General features: G+C 32.1%; 1 protein-coding gene across 1 annotated transcript in view; it reads left to right on the top strand.

Moving 5' to 3' along the window:
- The window catches only part of LOC107170480 (uncharacterized), a 46,763-nt gene that overhangs the window by 2,266 nt on the left and 23,741 nt on the right, over window positions 1-20,756 (top strand). The window lies entirely within an intron of this gene.

Below are 20,756 nucleotides of genomic sequence, written 5' to 3'. Positions count from 1 at the left end.
TGTTTTGTTTATATTCGCCGTCTGTGTTTGCCTATAATCTCTGGCAGCCCGCAGATTACCGCCGTCGTTCTCAATAATTATGTAAATCATATTTTATGTAGGTATATTATTATGATATTATGTTATTTGTGCATGTGCGATTTATTCAACTCGATTTAATCGAGCGAACAAACCACACATCATAATATGATTATTATTTTATTATAATATTGTAGTATTATAATAATCACATTCTCACGCAGAACATATTAATGTGTTACATATATGTATATACCTACAAACGTCGCTAAACGTCGTACAGTAATCGTTTATGTTTACATATTCTATATGCGCGCACACACACACATAATATATATATATATATGTATAGTCATTAGCGTTAAATAATATATAAATTAACATACGAGAAATTAAGTCATTCGTCGCGTACGAGCGCAATGGGAAGAAAAAAAATAATTCGCGAGATTTTTCGATACCATTCTACGTACATACCTACTATACACGCATATTATACTACACAAGTTTATAGCAGATAATTTATGTTGATAAATACAGAAAAAATCAAAAAAAAAACCGTCTCTGTTCTCCGCGACCGTCGTAAATATTATACACGCTGATACGATCATATGATATATCATATTATATGTATTGTCGCACACGTTGAATACGATTAATGATTATGTGCGTATAATAATAATGTGCACAAGTAATAACAAATAATATTAAATACATATATAAGGTATATACATGTGTGTGTCTATACCTAATATATGATACTCGTAGGTGTGTTATTGTGTACACACGCGAATATAATGATATAATTATATACATTAATTCGTAAAATATATTTCGCATTCGTGCCAATTTTCGTAATGATATATTCGTTGCACTTGTCGTCGTTAAATGATTGACGACTACTTAACCATGTTAACACGACCTATACACCGTACGTGTGTACGCCGTTTCATTGTCTTTGGTCCGATTGTTCGCCTATTACAATATTGTTATGTATTATTATAAATCGGCCGTTTAACGGTATATGCGCACGCGCGAAACGTGCAGTGTTGCACAATGGTAGGCGAAAAGTAAAAGTCATAATATGCCTACTTATAAAGTTAGAATATCAGATACAAACATACCTATTTATAATATGCATGTCTACTGAACGTATTTAAAAAATTACGACCCCTCGAAGCAGTGGTGCTATGACATTGCACATGACAACTCGCGATATTATTTCGAAACGGCGTCCCGGCGTCCCGTGTGTTCTCTATACATACTTATAATAGAAACCGACAGCAATATATAAAAATTAAAATATTTACGAGTTTTTTCGTTTCTTTTTGACTTTTGTCAAACGTCATTATTGTTCTATATAGGCACTCTTCAATAATAGATTTTGCCCCGAGTTCATAGCAAGAGTATATTAGAATGACTATTAATCATTAGGTATTCTCATTACGTAGCATTTTATCTAATAAATAGTAAAACTAATGATAACTTCGAGTTATTTTCGGGATTAAAAAAATCGATTTTGACGTGGGCCCTAACTTAATATCGTCAAATCTCGGGCGTTTCGTGACCCATATAATGTGTGTCGCATTTTGGGCGTCTACGTGTCGGTATGACTTGTCGTTGATTTTCACACATTCCCGACGTTCGAGCATAATAAGCAATTCTTTTTACTGTAAACCTGCCGGCAATCAATATACCTCAATAGGAATTTTTTCATAATCAGGGTAAGTTATATGTGCGGAAAACTGGAAAACAATAAATAGTATTTATATAGGTATACTTACACTGAGTTCTTTAACGAAAAATAATTTAAATAATGGCATTGTATTGTATTATTATTAGTGGCTAAAATCAAGCGACATAATAGTCCATCACAAGTTTTGTTCGCAACTAGATTCAAATTTCTCGGGAAATCGACTGACAAGCTCAGGTCTATCACAGTATTAAGTAAACAGGAAGCGAACCAATCTAATAATCGATTATATTATTATATACGCATGCATCATCTAAAACATTATATCGACACCGCATATACATAAGCACATTTACATTTATAATATACGTACATTATAAGCTTAATTTTAGTTGGCTTCGACTTATCTTCAGTCGTTTGGCTTTCATATAAAATGTTTTCCTAATATAATATGTTTTGTTTAACGAATACGTCGATGCTAACACCGTGGATTACCGCATGGTTTGTTGTGATTGGCAAATGAGTATACCAGAATGTGTTGATGGATACACATAATAATATGTTAGGCATATACCTAATGTGTGCGGTTCGGGTACATTTCGAATAACGTGCAGATTACAATGATATACGCGCGTTTGGCCCTGCACAATATTCACAATGTTTATGTACTTGTACCTTTTTAATATATATAATATATATTTTTATACACGCAATAATCCACGGATGTGATAATTGATAAATAATATTTAATTTTGGTGTCGCATGACTTGAGTCATTATATGCGTATAGAGAGAATTCGTAAACGCGCCCTGCCACGAAATTTTATTTCTTCGTGACAAATTGTTTTTGAAACGGTTTGTCGCCAGAAAAAAAATAGATATTTATGATTATTCCTGCTGACGTGAGTATTCGAGTAGGAAAACTATTTATTAAATGGTGGTGATCAATAATGATGATAAAAAAAAAAAATTACAATAATTTAGAAGTATATAGACATTTCATTAAATCACTATACATACCGTGGTTATGGTGACCGTTGCGCACAATGTTAATAAATTAAAATGTTTCAATAGAGAATCGTGTATATAGATTGCCTATCCTAGCCCCTTACCCAATAGCCATTGGTACAAAATATTAAATATACCTACTAATATTCTAAGGCATTAAACTCGATTCGCCTGCATCGTAATCACCGTGTGATGACGCGGCAGTACATCATTTTTGTAATAAAAACTACAGCAGTGTGACCTACCAAATTGTTTTTCAACGTTATCGATTTGTTCAGTGTGTTGTCAATAAATTTATGGGTGTATACATGCTCGACGACACGTTTATATTTTTTTTTCAACAATCGTGGCGCAATATTTATTAAGCGATACGACTACACAATTAATCATCAACTTAGTACTGCGAACAAAATCTATTTGGTGTAATTAATTTTTAAAGTCATTCGAGGTCGAGATTATAATCGACCACCAACGAACTTGTATAATGAAGAACAGCGAGTGCCCTGATTTTGTTTAAAACAAAAATATTATCATTTTATAAATTAGCCCTTCTCCGCGTTTTGTATGATATATGTGTCCACTTAACTTTTGTATCAAAATAAAACTATTAAACAGTATTTAAAATAATGCACTAAAAAGTATTTAAGGCACTTACTAATTTTGTTTTTTCCGATGAAATTTGTTATATTATAACAGTTTTATACATACCTGCGTCTATAACCATATTACAGGTAAACGTTTATAAACATCACAAATGATGTAACGTTGGCTTATTAAATATTTTGGATTCCATTAAATAAGAATACATTTTGTATAAAAAATAATTACTATTAAAACAATAATATCTACTTATAAGCAAGGAAAAAATCATAAGAAAAAAATAGTTAAAAGAAATGTGTTTTTATTGTAAACGTTTTTGTAGATATAAATTAATCAAATTTATAGCTGACGTAGTTGTTTCTCCTTAGACCGATAAAAAAAATAAATAATGCATATGATGTTAGGACAATAACGTTTGATTTTACACGATATAATAATGCCTAATAATACGCAAATACGTATATACGATCGTTTATATAACATTTATGTGCTGTCGGATTGTGGTTTTGTATTATGCACGCTGTATATAATATGTTTATGTGTGCATAAAAACGACGGGGGTGGTTTATGCTCTCCGACTGCCGTTATATACATGCGACAATTCCCCAAACGTATTCACACTCTCGCACAAACACACAATATATGTTTATAAATAATATGCGAGTGTGTGCGTGTATACAAAACCACCCTAATCACGTAATAGTCTCTCGTGTGTGTGAGTGTTTTTTTTTTTTGACATTATCTCCGTCACAGCTTCTCACCACACCCCCTCGTTTCGGTTGGGTAGGGGTGGGCTTGTCGGCGGCAGTGTCACACAACGTCGTGTTTAACACATGTACGCACATCGCCGACAGTATATATAATGACATGATATAATATCGCGATAAATAAATGATTGTAATAATAACACAAACGACGTATAATATTGTTCCCGGGCGGCGAGGGACCACATCGGCGGCGACAAAAGACGATTTTATTACAAACTATATATATATTATTATATTTCACGACAATGGCGGATCTTTTTTTTATTTATCTTTTATTTTCCGTTTAGCATTCGCTTGTATGTTATAGTACACACGGGCCTTATGTCACCGAAACCGCAGCGGGGGCCGCGTGTACAAATTTCGAATCGAAGGCAGCGTATACACATACAGTATTTTTTTTTTATACTATTGTTGAAAAATAATGATATTTTCGATTTACTCCCTACTCCACCCCCCCCCCCACCCTCGCCAAGAATAGACTTTAAAATCCTCGTTGATCCACGGATTTATATAATTGGTGGATTAAGGCACTCGAAATCGATCAGGATTTTATGATCCTCGCGGTCAGTAACAGAGCTAAACCTCGTCCTTAGTATGTGTAACTGCAGATATATACCTATTGTATGAATACTACTGCATGCAATCCACCGAACACTTTTGGCATTGTGACATTTGGTCGAGATAATTTTATAGGAATGTAAATATATAGATTCACCTTTTCTACACAGACATATAAAAGATATACCTATATATTGTATATATTAAAATAATTATTCATGTATTTACTTATAAACATTGACGGTCACATTAAACAAATAATCCTTTGGGAAAAAACTTGCAATTTATATGCACATGTATAAGGTATTTTATACTTAAGAAAATTAAAGTATAATTTTTATGGTTGAAGTGATGTCAATAATTCTTTTTGCATTTTACGAATCACCACCAATCCTATATAGGTACGCATGTGGCATATTAGTATATTACATTTATTTATAAGCACAGATTAAATTCGCAATAACAATTTGGCGTGTCTTTTCACATCGGTTTTCGCAGGTCTCGTACGATTGTATTATTCGAGTTACGCCCGTTTATTATTTATATCTACTTATCCTGTTTACTCACTGTATAAACAGATCGGTTATATAGTCCACTTTATATAAGATCGTCGCAGAATCTACAACATTTTCACGTGCCACCGAGACAATATCACATTTATTGCAGTTGTTGAAAAAAAGTCAAAATAATTGTTTCTATACACATTGAGTCAATATAGGTGGATAAAATATAGTAGGTATATAGATATATACAATCATTCTTTTACTTGATAATACCTATATATATGACTTATTATCCACGGACCTTTTGGTTTTCGATCATCGATATTTTTATATATATTTTACTAGATATTACGTATGTAGTTATTGCACAACTGACTATTAATTAAATAATACAATACATTTCAGTGGTTATATTATTTTAAAAAATGTCCTTAGGTTATAGATGCAATTCGATAATTTTTTTTGAAATAGACATATCTCGATAACAGCAAATAAGAAAGAATGTATATAGGTACATATCTTTATTGTATAGTTTGTATGTTTAGTACGATTTTGTACTCTTTCATATTTTATAGTTAACATTTTAGATACTAGAGAATTTTTCAATAAGTTTAATATAAATAAAACAATTAGTACAATTTAGTAAAGGGTATACCTATATAATATATAAGTTTGAAATCCATTTCTTTTCTTTTTTAGTCTATTAAACAGTTAAATAAATATAATTTAAAATTAAAGCAGGTAAACCAATTTATCACGTATTTCATAGATAATTCTGTCGGTATAGGCAGGTCTGAATTTTTACTTATTCACAATAACCTTATTAAAGATGAACTGTATGATAAACACTTAACGTTTTGTTAAGAAGAGTCTCTTTAAAATTTAAAATATTTGTTTATATTTAGGTATTGTTTATTACTTACTTAACAATTAAGGAAGTAGAATATAAAAACACACATTTATATGAAGGTCCTGATAATAATATGTCAATAGACTAAATATGCATTACGGAATTTCTACATACATCGGAGAATTCTTTAAAAAGTACCTACTTTGGCGTTCTACAAGTATTTTTTACTCATCCATATACACAATACAAATACTTAGTAGCCTAGGAAATGTAATATATATACCTATATATATGACGGTGACTTTACTTATCACATATACTTCATACCTATATGCAAATTTAGTGATTTCGCAATTCACTGATTGTATATATTCTATTTTTGTACGCATCGCGAATTTTAAAAATCTATGTAGCTATTCAAAACGCGCGGGACCTGTTTTTCTCGGGTAACAATTTTTTTTTTGGATATCCGCTGGTCCCGAACTCGTTATTGCATTTGTCCATGATGTAGTTATACCCGGGGTATAATGAACCTGCTCAAGCACGTTTCAGAATTTGCGGCTTAAAACTCCATTAAAAAAAAATTATATTCTCATTGTGCCTGCAGTCATATAATATACGAGCAATTTAAAATTTCGCAAAATATGAATTCAAAAACGATTGTTGTCAATTCAATTAATGTTAAACATAAACATTTTGTTAAATTCATATTGTAGGTAAATAGTAAATACATATTATATCAAAAAATAACAACATAAATATTTATAAGTGTCGATTTTTTTCATTACATAAATATCCACGCGTTCTACTAATTATTGTTAAAAAAAAAAGATAACTGATAAAATTTGTTTTTATGATAAATTATTGGTTAATGTGTTTTCTTTAAAAATGTACCTCCATCGGCTCCATCGCATTATAGACAGTTATCATAATATTATTGTGATATAAAAGTCAAACTCCCACTGGAAATAAAAATTAAAAAGTCGAAAAAATTCAACATATATAGTGCAAATATGGTGATGTGAATCATTATCAAAAGCTTAGTTGCTGCAGCTTCTCAAAATAATCATGCGTTGTCATGTTATTGTATTACGTATAAGAGAATACAATAAAATTTGGTCGAGACCATTTTGATGTTAAACAGGCTATATACCTAACCGTAATATATTAATTTTTCAAAAGGTCATCCCTCGTTTGTGATAAAATTAATCAACACTTTAAGGTTTAACCAATATTATACCTTAAAGTAAATGATATAGTTTAACGCGTAAAAAATTCATCGAAATTGATACTGCAGTAATTAAATTGTTAGCGAGATTCCGTAGTCGGAGACGATCGATTTTGTTGTATTAAGTATTAAGCCCACATTACATATAGAACTTTGCATAATCGGTCTTATAATTTAATCTAGATGAGTTCCTGTCTCTTTAAATTCTTGGCATTTTTGCCACATACGTGTAATGTGTAACCATATAAATTATTCCTGACCCCGTTTTGTGATTTGACATAAAACCGCAACGAGATGGTATTTATGTCGTACCTATAAGTACAGGAAAACGATTTTCAAAACATTTTCAGCCTTTTTTCTGTCGGCAGGTCGTATTTCGTCGTCGTCGCTGGCATTTTTAAATATCTCATACTCACGTGGTTTCGAATTCATAGGATTAATAATAATAACATTATAAGTATCGTATAAAATTACCTATCATTTTTAGCCATCCTGTCTAGCCTTTTTCGTTTTTAATTTGAATCTAAGAAAACAATGCATTCTTCAAAATCAAATTTTTAATTTTCTACATCGTACATTCAAAAATCTTAGAATATCTTTTTAAAATATCTATAAATTAGTTTTTAATATATATATTTTTTATCTATATAATACCAAATAGATAATCATACCTATACCTATATCGACATTTTGTAGGATAACGGTGGGAGGGCTCAGTGTTGGTGGTTATTGAGATGTGAATTTTTCAGGTGTCAAAAGACAAAATAAAACGAAATCTGTATTTTTTAGTTTTCTACATATTTTTTTAGTTGTACCAACTCAATAATTAGGAAGGTATTGAAAAATTTACACAAATAATACACCTTCGGCGTTGGTAGACATTCTGTGGTCGTGGAGATATTGTTTCCGGCATGATGGTGGAAATTATATGCTCCACGCACAATATTATAGCGCTCGCCGCAGCGTTATAGTGTGTCACATGATGATAGAGATCTTGGAAATTAACATTGCGATTTGAACCGATTAATTTCAATTTTCAATTTTTATTCGTATTATATTCGAGTAAATATAAATTATACACATGGTTACGGTTTAGGTACAACCTCATTTACTATAATATTAATATGGTTATTGAATTTAGTATGATGTTGTACCTATATTAGGTATTGGTTCGTATTTTAGTACTCCATCATATCTTAGTTTCGTTTCGATACATTGCACGAGCAGCTGAGTCCAAAAACTCAAGCAGACAATTTCGTTTATATAATGTTAAACGAATTATACACATACACGAATGTTAGAAAAATTAAAGCTGAACTTAAAATGTTAAAAACAATAATCGAACAAGTTTATTTGTGAGCATTTCAGACTTCGAAATCCGCGATTTCATCGATACGCAGACGGCATACCTTTATGCCGCAGCACAAAACTTGTCTCGTGTGCATGTAGGTACGTGATTTAATTTCCTCGGAGCGAATAATCTCGATCATCATTCCGACACCCATTTTGCGGGGTTCACCGTGTCAAGACCTATAGGTATATACCATCCGTACGCAACCGAACGGCGTCGGCGTATAACGAAATAATAGAATAAATATATACGCATTTATTTGCGCGCGCGCACGTGGGTGGGTGAGACGAGCGCGATGATCGATAAAACGCGAACGATCTGTGGCGGCACCGCTGCCGTTTCACCGCCCAATTATTACCGTGAGCGCCTCACAGTGTTTGCGATTGTTTTATTCGCCTCGCGCGCACAACCCGACCATGGCCACGGGGTTCATGTTATATTTTATTAATACAGATAAACAGTGTGCACCGTATAAGAAAGATTATGTAGGTATAAAACAGCTAAATATTCGAAGAGTTTGAAATACAAATCGTTAAACGATAACACATTTAACAGTGGTAATACACACACACACACACACACACACACACATGTAGGTGACAAGTCATTTTGAACTTGACTAAATATTGTTGGTCAATGCATCCGCTAGAATGTCACGTCGTTTTTATTCACGAGTTTATATTGTTTTATACTCTGCAGGCAAGCAACAAAACAATACAATTAGATTTAGCTACATGTAATTTGAAAATTAAATAATAATATGCATTAGAATTCAATTCATTCCAATTTAGTAGGCAAATTTCAAATTTGAACCGACGTTCGGTTCTATTTTTTTTTTGTGATGTCGCAGTAGTAACTGATTACATAAAATCATTACTATTATTATTATATATTTTTTTTTAGATTTTGAGTGGTGTTGTATTTATCTTACAATGATGTGTTTTTTTTTATTATTATTTATTTTTGTATATAAAGATACTTTTTCTAGTAGAAAAAATGTTCTGATTATCAATTGTTCTTAATTTTATTCGTTTGTCTTGTGACCTGAGAAAATTAAATTAATTTTAGTGACAGGAATAAATTTAAACTTTTTTTAATTATTCCATACATTTGTTATTGAATTTCGAAATTAAACTCTGAATAACCATAGCCAAATCATAAATTATATTCAGGCATCTTATATTTTGAGTCTGATATCTAAAAGAAATACATTTTTTAATCGGCTGTAAGTTTATCAAAGCGATAGTCCCTCTGTTGGCCTTATCGATATAAAAGTTCCATTCTGATATCCCTGCAAGTTACGACTCCCTTTTCAATTACATTTTCTGTCATGAACCATTTATGACTCCACGATCAACCCCTGCACGTGCCTTGCAAATCCCTGCTTATGTCCCTCTCATCATTTTTACATAAACGATGTGTGTAAACATTTTATTTGGTTTTGTTTTACTGCACTTGTTGTGTTATACATTAACCATTTAATCATCTACGCTTATAGTCTTGCAGTAAATTATTCATAACTCTCATTGTACATTATTAGGTTCATATTATTCACACGAGACATAATTACACAATAAATAGATAATAATATCACGACGAAAGTGTGGGAAACCGTTAGGGTCTGTTGGGTGGTTTTATTTTGTTTACACACTAGCGGTGTCTTATTAGCTGCTGCATTATATTTTTGATCTTAATATAATAAATATTAAATATGTAAATATAAAATGTTATAAATACATAGTACACACATAAATAAGTACTGCAATGTAGAATATATTCAAGCGCCATATAATAAATTATGATGGGCCGTATAGTTAGGCCACCATAGGATTAGAGAATTATACGTTAATTACATTTGGTCATTCTCATTATATAGAATCGTTTTTAATGGTTTTAAAATATCACTTATGTACCTACCTAATGAAATAAGCTCCAAACATATCAAGCACACTCTGGATTTATTTTTTATAAACTTTTTTTCAATCATAAATTAAATATTACGATAGTTGATAGTAGGTAGGTATATACTTATTATAGGTCGTAGGTAAGCATATATATGATTTTATCATTTATTTTACTTAATATAATATACAATAATATATAGGTAGATACTTATAATATAAGTACGGGCAGTGCTGTAAGTACTTCAGATTTAAATTTCAGTGTCAAGAAATTTAACTCGTAGATTATAAAAATTGCAAATATAATGACGACTACTATAATATTATAAATTAATAAAATTTTTTCCTACCTGACTACCTATATTGTTATAATATTATTGTCTCTGAAACTCGTATCAGATAGAATGCATTTAATAACGTTAATAATTATTTATCCACGAGTAGGTACCTTAATAAGTATGTGTACACGCTGATCTGATGATATACAACCGGCTATTTACAGTGCGTATATATATAACTATATAAATATAATATGGGAATAAGAACCGGGAAATCTTCGAAGAGATCTTATTTTAATGTCAGTTTATAAAATAATTATAATACTCTATGGGTATATTGGTGTATGTGTGTGTGCATATTATGTTTATATTTATACCTACATTATCGTAATATACATCGTTGTAGTACTCGTCGTCGTCGTCTGTATGCATATATGTATATAGGTTTATTATAAAATAATGTATATAATTGTAGATAGGTAGGTAGAATTATATAATATAGTAGTATGCGTATATACATCTAGGTATCTATCTGTAATAATAATAATGGCAGTCGACTCTAAAAAGCGATCACGAGAAACAAAAGAAAATAATAATAAATTGAAAAAAAGTCTCGCATAATAATGTATTATTTATATTTTATGTACCAAGTAGGTACGCGTTTTATAAAGGGAGAATATTACAGTCTATATATTAATATATTATGTTGGTATACCGATATAACTTTATACGGGAATGGATATATGAGTAATATTAAACATGTATTATGTACATAAACATATTATATTATGAGCTCGTGTAATTTTTTATTTCAGTTCTTCTATAATGGCCTAATGGCGGTTTTTGCATTTCTATAGACCTATACAACCTCAGTCATTTAATAAACGGGCACTACCCCGCGGAGTTGGTATATATTATACCTACACGTTTTATGCGCAAGTACCTATAAACGCATGTACCTGCAGACTTATAAGTGAATAGGTATACTGTTTGTCGGCATATAGGTTAGGTACTGCAAGTAGCGATCGCGTTTGCTTGTTTCTTATTAGGTATAATATGTAACAAGCTGCTAAAAAGATATAAATATATAATACGAACATGTTCGGTGGGGCCCATTATTCTGTTGGAATGAATAAAAACAAAAACATAGGTACTTATTAATACAAAAATAAAGTGAAACAATGTTTTGTTTTAAACAAACAGAAATTTAATTATCTTGTGATAAAAATGGATCAAACGAAGCTATTCAGTTTTTTTTTTTGCTCAGAATTTACGCAGTGTAAATAGATTTCGGTGAATCTCCATTGCCAAACTCGAATCTCGACTTCACTTGTGACATAAACATCGGATGTTTATGAAGTTCTAGCGCCGCAAATATCGCTTTAACAAATAAAACCCTATCGTACTTTTTCCATCAGTACACTCGTAAAATAACTTATGTTGCAAATTAAAAAATGACATTTCGGAGTTGGTGATTTATAAATTGAAATGCATCGGAACATTCGGAACACCCTGACACGTGCAGTAGAATATACGATATTGTAATACAATCGTGATATCGGCTTTACGCAGGTCGATCATTAAAATACGTTATTGTCAATCCAGCTGGTGGAGCACATTGACCGTCCTACTAAGTTCAATGTGTGAGTACTAATAGTAGAAAATAACCAAAGTATCATATTAAATGTGCATTAACAAAATTACTTTTTGTTGTTTCGTGTAGTAGGTAGGTACCTACGACGTTTTTCCTCCAAAAAAACGAACGAGCACGCGATTATTTCGTTTTGAATCGATCGCGGTGTATAGGTACAACAACAGCGGTATAAACCTATAACGGCCGGGCCTGTCTAATAGGGAATATTATAACGAACGACGCGACCGCGGTATATACCTGCAATACATAATATTAAACGTGATGGCCGAAGAATTTTCGTGACGCGAAACGCTCCCTCTAAACGTATATAATATAACCATGTACACATACAATACGGGCGTGTGTATTATAATTTACAACACATATTATACACAGTTCATCGTCGTTATAAATTATCATATTATGTAGTTATTATATACGAGACGCGTCCTATACGAGTATATGACATTATGATGCCAATTTATAATACGCCCACCCGGTGCGTGTGTCTGCATACATACACCCCGCTTGCAATGGTTACTATTACAATGTGACTATCGTATACCTATGTAATAATTTAAGTAAAATTAAACATTTAAAATTGGCGACTAAATTCACCATAAGAAAAATATGACCTAAAAACGCTTTATTATTAAGTGACTCTCAAAATATAATATATATATAGAACCTGATCCATGCAATATAAAAATATTAAAACAACATTTGGCTTAATGCGTTATATCTGCAGTTATAGAACAGAGGAATCGTACACATATAATATTATATTCCTAGTCAAATCCAACATTATCGCCAATAGTTCCATTCTATAGTTGAATGTCAAAATTACAAAATGTAAGATTTGTTTGATGCTGTAAAAATTACCTAAAAGTATATTTTATCATCTGTCCCCTATCCTAGGTACAATATAAATTACGTTCAACAACGATTTTTATCATAATATACGATTGTACCTAATAATTATTTCGATACTGAAACTGCAGTTCCTGAATTTCCCCCAAATCGAATTCCGAAAATATTAATTTCTGAAAGAAAAAACCGTTTGACGTGGACCATAAATATAATATTATATCAACGAGTATACATTATATACAAAGGCGGACTACAGAAGTTTACCGAACGATGTACTTTGCATAATAATGTGTAATACGACATAATATATCGTTGTATGTGCAGACGACCGCAAAGGCTGCTTTTGGCGAATAAACTTTGTGCGTGCGCCGTAGATAAGCCTTTCCCGCATCCCCTTTTTTCCCGCCTACATGACCCTTTCACACCGCCACGCACATTATTATAACGGCCGATGCTTTTGCATCCCGCCCGTTTTTATAATATAATACAATGATATATGTGAGGTGTCCATTTAATGCATCCCACCCACATTCTCGGTAAATTGTTTCAATTTTCGACAACTAATCAACTCAGTCCGATGTTATCGTAATTTTGCAGCATACAAGCACAAATATTTTATTTTAATTCAAAAAAAGTTGACACTTTTATTTGGCGTATTTAATGGTCCAAAATAGTTTTATCTGTTTAAAAAACTGTAACTGTATTTCCCGGCTTTTTTATTTTCCTGTTCGCTTTAACTATATAACACTTTATAATTACATCATAATGTATAATATATTTATTTTGTACTAACTTTGGAGTCGTGATTTTTACAAGAAACGGGTCTGAGCTATAGTTTCGATACACTACCGGTTGACATGCCAATTAATAATTATCACTGAGTTAATTCCATGTATGTAAATATATTATCGTATACTGCAGGTGACATTCTTCCATGTATACTATCTTAATCTGTTCAATCACGTATTTTTTATTCAAGCAAGCAATACTTTCGCCTTCCATCACAAGTTCCTGTACAACGATTGCAAACTTTACCTTTATACGAGCTTAATTACTAAAATAATATTAATAATTTTTTGTATAGTTAAACATCGTGGTATGATTTTGATATAATTTTATATCAGTGGATGGTAATTGGTACAATACAATTGAACCGGACTCCTGCAGATCGATGGGTACGAAATCCAATCGGGTCATAAATAGTTCGTTTTAAACATAGATCATTGATCAATCATAATATAATCTTACGAAATCTTTACTTGTATGGTTGCAAATAGTTGAATGTGATATTGTTTAGTAATTAAATTGTTGAAATAAAACGATCAAAATTTTTTTATACCACTTGAAACTTTTTCAAAACATTATTATCTATTTCGAAATTAGCTTAGCATGACGACATTAATTGGTTCACACTGTATAATAATAGTATTATGATGACGTGCACGCCCGTCTTATTGTTAATAACGTACGCACGCACCCCGGGTCTTTGTCGATTTACATTTTAAAACATTTACATAAGCTGTATTATAGGACAACATGGTATAGGTACATACTAAAACCGTTTTAGACTTATAAACTTCAAAACTTGTGTGTACGACGTGTTCAGATAATTATATTTGGGAAGAAATATTTTCATACTGATACAGTATAATTATAATATAAAATGCAATACGTACAGTACAATTGTGGAAAAGCTCTGATTTAATCAAGATTTATGTCAATTTATTTTTAATTTATAAACAAAACTCGATCGAATCCTAATATATTTGATTTCAAACTTGTATGAATAAATATAACTTTTTTAGTTCAGCCGTTCGTTTATAATATTGTTTTTATTAGACTTTCTGGTATAGTTTGTTTTTATGTTTTCGGGAACAATCTATGCTCGATACTATTTCCGAAATTATATCTGTTGGGTTGAAATCTTAAACTCGATTTACAACATATTTTCGGACTTAAAACATAATCATACCACAAATGAACAATCGCATCTATAAAAGTCTGCAGACTGTTTATAACACCCTACCACGATATAATAAATAATAATAAATTATATGGCCTTCGGATTGGCTATGCCTGACTCAAATGTCTATAGTTTATTCAGTACACAAACAATGTAGACGTATTATTCGCGGTGAGCACACTCACTCGTTGCACCGAACGTTCGTATGCAGTTATCACAATCGCGTTCTTTAGATTTTATTTTACTTGTTGTGTGTAATAGAAAAAATAGTTAACATTATTATAGTATTTATATTGCATCAAAATAATCATAGTAGCTATAGTATGTACGGTATCATCGATGATCGAAAGGTCATTAGAGTGGAAGAAAAATAAAAGCTTGGTTTTATACTTTTGTCCTACCATTTATCATCATATACCATTCAACTACAACAATCATTTACTAAAACCTTTTATTTACAAGAAACAAAACATGTTTAATGTTACGAAATAATATAGCCTATATGAAACCAATTATCTTATTTTTTTTTTATTTAATCGGACACGAGGCCCTTAAGTAAAAAGGCCTATAGGGTTTGGAAGCTGACTTGTCGCCCAAGAACGTCCCTGTGCACATACCTACTTATTTTCGACTCTATATAGGTACGTGTTACGTGTACTGTGAAACAATTTCACACACCACGCGAATCACTTAATAATATTATTATTTTTACAATTTCTATTACACCTCACGTCTAACGTATAGGTTACCCACACGAAAACGATCACCGTCAAGGTCGTTGTATACCGCGGTCTACGATATTATGCAGTTATGCGTGTCGTTATCGGTGTCTGCCTGCCTAACAACATAGCAATAATAATAATATCTTAATTATACGAAATATGCACGTGCGTGCGCCGTTCTCCATTGACACTGTAATATTATAATATTATCGCGTACATAACACGCGTAGGTACACCGTCGTACCATGACGTGGCATGAATTTAGTTATTTAGTCGGATATCAGGGGCACTCGGACGAAATAAAAGCGTGAAAATAAAATTGGGTTGCGCCACGCGCACGTTCGTGCACAATGTATGTGTGTTGTGGGTTCGCGATTTATATTTATTTTTCTCAGCTAAGCCGGCGTATTTTTGTTTGCAGTAATGTATTTTCGGTACTGTTTGAAATGGACACAATATTTCTGTGCAAGTCTTGGTGTTTGCGCGATTGTCAGCGACAATTCACGATTTTCTTAACTATACCGACGGGGCACTATGTAAATATTATAATATCGATGCAATTCTGATATAACGCATTTTGACACTGCACACCTAGATATACACAAGTAAAACGACGAGCTTGGTGTTACTTGATTTTTTAATTACCTACTTGGCTACTTTCTATTGGAAAAAAATAGTACAAAAAATTATTATTGTCACATAGTTTTACTACAAATAAAACGAGTCCCATTTCGGTACAAAATTTAATTCGATTAATTAAAATACAACGTTATTTAATTTAGGATACATATTATAATATAATTGCATGTGAATTCAAATGTGATCAAATTTATCGTTTTACCTCACAAACTAGTCTTTTTTTTAAGAAGTCGGTTATCTTTATGCAACTCAACTAAAAAAAAAAACTTTGTAATGAATAATAACTATAATAATATATTGTTCTTATCATATATTAAAAACAAAAATTGGTTAGATTCAATATTCAAAATGATTCAGTAGTTATAATGTTCATATATTACGATTACAGTCTATATACGCATGGATGCCTAGCGATATTTGTATAGGTACAACGGTGTGTCGCCGCGAGGTCTCACGTGTTAATATTCTATAATTTTTTTTTTTATTATACAGAGCACGATATAGACGATATATCCTACCTAGATTGACGGTCGATCGCAATGAAAACGTCGTATAGATATTTTCTGGCCGCCATATTATTTTGTACACGCGTACACACAAAGTGTATGATGGTTACATTGCACGGTCGTCGCTTTATAAAATATTACACGTTTTACGATGCAGCAGATGCGAATATTGTTTTGTGCATCACACTGCGGTGGTCCCCCTCATAATAACATTCGCCGCGACGACAGAAGACGTGTACAATATAATAATAATATCGCAACAGTCGGAAACCACTACTATGCAGCGGGGTGGGGTTGCGGTAACAAAGTAACTGCTGCCGTGTACGCAATATTATCGGCTGCACAATTTTTTCATAGAATGGCGCCCTCCATTGTTGATTGGCAATTTAAATTGTTTTTTTTTCACCCGGTCGAAATCCTATCCCCGAACACGGAATATGTATGGACGCGGTCCCGCACGAAGCGTTCGTTTAGGTGTCGGTACAACGTGTCTCTTTAAACAGACGACAACGACGACGATTATCTATACGACACACGGAAACCCGCAGAGGTTGATGACGTTATATTATTAGGTTCTGTTATACCACGGCTGGTACTTACCTACGTTGTGTGTGACCGACGAGCACCGTGGTCGTATTCCCGGGACCGGTGCGTTTCGGAACCCTCGGGGCTATCTGAGCAGACGTGGGCCACGCCCCGTCGAGCCGGAGCAACGTCCAGGCCAGCTCTTTCCCCCTCCCCCCCTCGTGCTTCATGTGCTCGGTACGTGGTACACACCAGCGCGACCATACACGGTAATGATGATAATAATATTATTTTTACTATTGTGCGACGTACCCATAATTTATAACGTGTATTGGTATATTATAAAATATAATTCCATTCCGTCGTGTAAACAACCGCCGCGCACGAGTATTATATCATTATAGATGTAAGTACAAACACGTTATAGATGATCATCGTCGTATATGTATTATACATTGTACAGACGCTATGCCGATGTACGCAACGCTGCAAGACGCACAATTATAATGTAATAATTTATATAAATATAGACACTTACGCTGGATTGAAGAGGCTGACAATAAGTCGTCTAAGACTACTAGAAATGGAAAATTAAGTTTAACGTTCATCTAAACCAACTTCATAATAACAGTCGATTGAAAGTTAATATAGTATATAGGTATTAATATTTGAAAAAATATATTTATTATTTCTTCCGTTTGGCTTCTTATTTGAAAAATTGGACTATAATATTTGATTTATTTCAGTGTTATTTGACCTATCTCTCTCTCGCGATATTTGATATTGCTGCGATATAGTACTGCTTCAGATTCGAATTTCACTGTTGACTGATTGAATTTTTTAGAAAATTTTTAATAAGCTTGAGTTTTTTGTAAATACAACCCTCGTTGTTTGTAGATTAAAACGACACATGATTTTCTTCGAACACGAGGGAATATTGCTGATCATCATTTTTGATACTACTCAAACTAAATATATCTTATTTCATAAGTCAACGCGAAGTTATTTTCCACATACATATAATAGTATACAGGGCGATTTTTTTATCATGAACCACTCATTATTTCAAAAAGTATCAATGTTTTTGAAAATATTTTTTTACAAAGTTTCATGTTGTTAAAAAAACAACGTTTTTATAAAAAAATTATATTTTTTAATATTTTTTATCCTTATAATTTTTTAACTTTTTTACTTTTTTGAATGGCAACCTAGAGTTTTAATTTCATATTCCAAAGCAGAATATTTTTCTAAGTATTTTGATACGTAAAAGTCGAATTTTGGACGAGTAGTTTATGAGTTATAAGTATTTAAAGTTTAGATTGGCGGAGTGGAGTGGTACGGGGTTACCCCGCAAAATGTTTGTCCACTACTCCGCTTGTCAAAACTTTAAATACTTATAACTCATGAACTACTCGTCCAAAATTCGATTTTTACGTATCAAAATACTTAGAAAAATATTCTGCTTTGGAATATGAAATTAAAACTGTAGGTTGCCATTCAAAAAAGTAAAAAACTTAAAAAATTATAAGGATAAAAAATATTAAAAAATATAATTTTTTCATAAAATCGTTGTTTTTTTAACAATATGAAACTTTGTAAAAAAATATTTTAAAAAACATTGATACTTTTTGAAATAATGAGTGGTTCATGATTAAAAAATCACCCTGTATATTATGACGCGTATGTCGTATGCAGAAATACGAAACGAAAACTATCCATCCCCTACATGTTTTACACCTTGTAATTAATATTACTCTCAAAGGGATCAAGTATATCCTTAAATAATTGATGTAGGGTCATTGATGTTGGAACTTCAGCATACAAAACTTGAATAGGGTGCGTTTAGTGAATCACCCAGTTGTAATATCTATGTATAATATACACCATGCAATATTCTGAAATATATACCTTAATAATATTATTTTATTTCATTTAATTACCACGGCTGGAATGTATTAGAGTGGTAACGTAGGTTTCTGGTATATAACAGGTACCTAACGTTATATACCCGGCATAATAATATAGACGAGAACAGTGCTGCAGCTAACGTTGTGTAATGCATATACGACAAGACTTGACGATGTGTCGCACAAAACACACATTCCACGACTGTTTCACTGTTTCATGTGTATGACCATATATATATATATATATATATATATACATACATTGTATACCTATTATATATAGGTATAGTTATAGATTCCGTAGTTGCGCTCGTTCGGATCTCGTACAGGGCGATCACACAGGTCCATATATATATATACACACATATTGTAACTATAATATAATGATAAACGTGTTACGAGAACGGTTCAGATGGGATCTATATAGGTACATAATATTATATATATAGTACTCGCATATAAATACGGAGTAACGTTTCGGAATTCCGATCACCCTGTATCATGCTCAGCCATATACGCACAAAGTTGTCTCGTGTATGTATGTTTGAATTTTTAATCGGCGTCTGACACACGTCTCAGCGTGTGTGAATCGTGCGTGTGTGTCTTATCGATAGTCGGTTTTTCGTTGCATCGTGTCATGTTGTTATTATTTATTTTCTATTACGATGTAGCCCATACGACCGTGTACAAACCGGCAAAACGTACATTATTATACATTATATTTTATATTATTATATAAAGGTAGGTACTTACCTACACCTGGATATTGACGCATAAATAGACCTACACGTTGAACGACATATTGTACTCATATACATAGCAAATGCATTTGTGTGTGTGTGTGTGTGTGTGTCGTTTTATTGATTTTATCGCCCGAATAAAGAAGGTGGTACGCAGGTATTACGCTAATACACGGTCATACACGTAGCAACTACAGCAATACAGCAGACTTTAGTCCCCTAATTCACAATGACAAACCTATATTGTGTGTGTTTTTGTGTGTGTGTGTATGTGTGTGTGCATGATGTATCTATATACACACAAATAATATCATTTCTCACGTTAGACACTAAAAAGGGTTCGATAGTTAGCTCTTATAGCAGTATAGATACTTGCTTCCGAATAATTGTCGTATAGTATAATGTTATTTTTCCATTGATATTTTACAAATTATTATTATGAACCTACCTAATATATAGCACCTTCGGTTATACTAGAAATCAATATATATATAGTACAA

Source organism: Diuraphis noxia, unplaced genomic scaffold (genome assembly GCF_037042655.1).
Source record: "Diuraphis noxia isolate RWA-SAM2 unplaced genomic scaffold, SU_Dnox_SAM2 contig0001, whole genome shotgun sequence".
Lineage (NCBI taxonomy): Eukaryota > Metazoa > Arthropoda > Insecta > Hemiptera > Aphididae > Diuraphis > Diuraphis noxia.
This window is presented reverse-complemented; position numbering and strand designations above follow the sequence as displayed.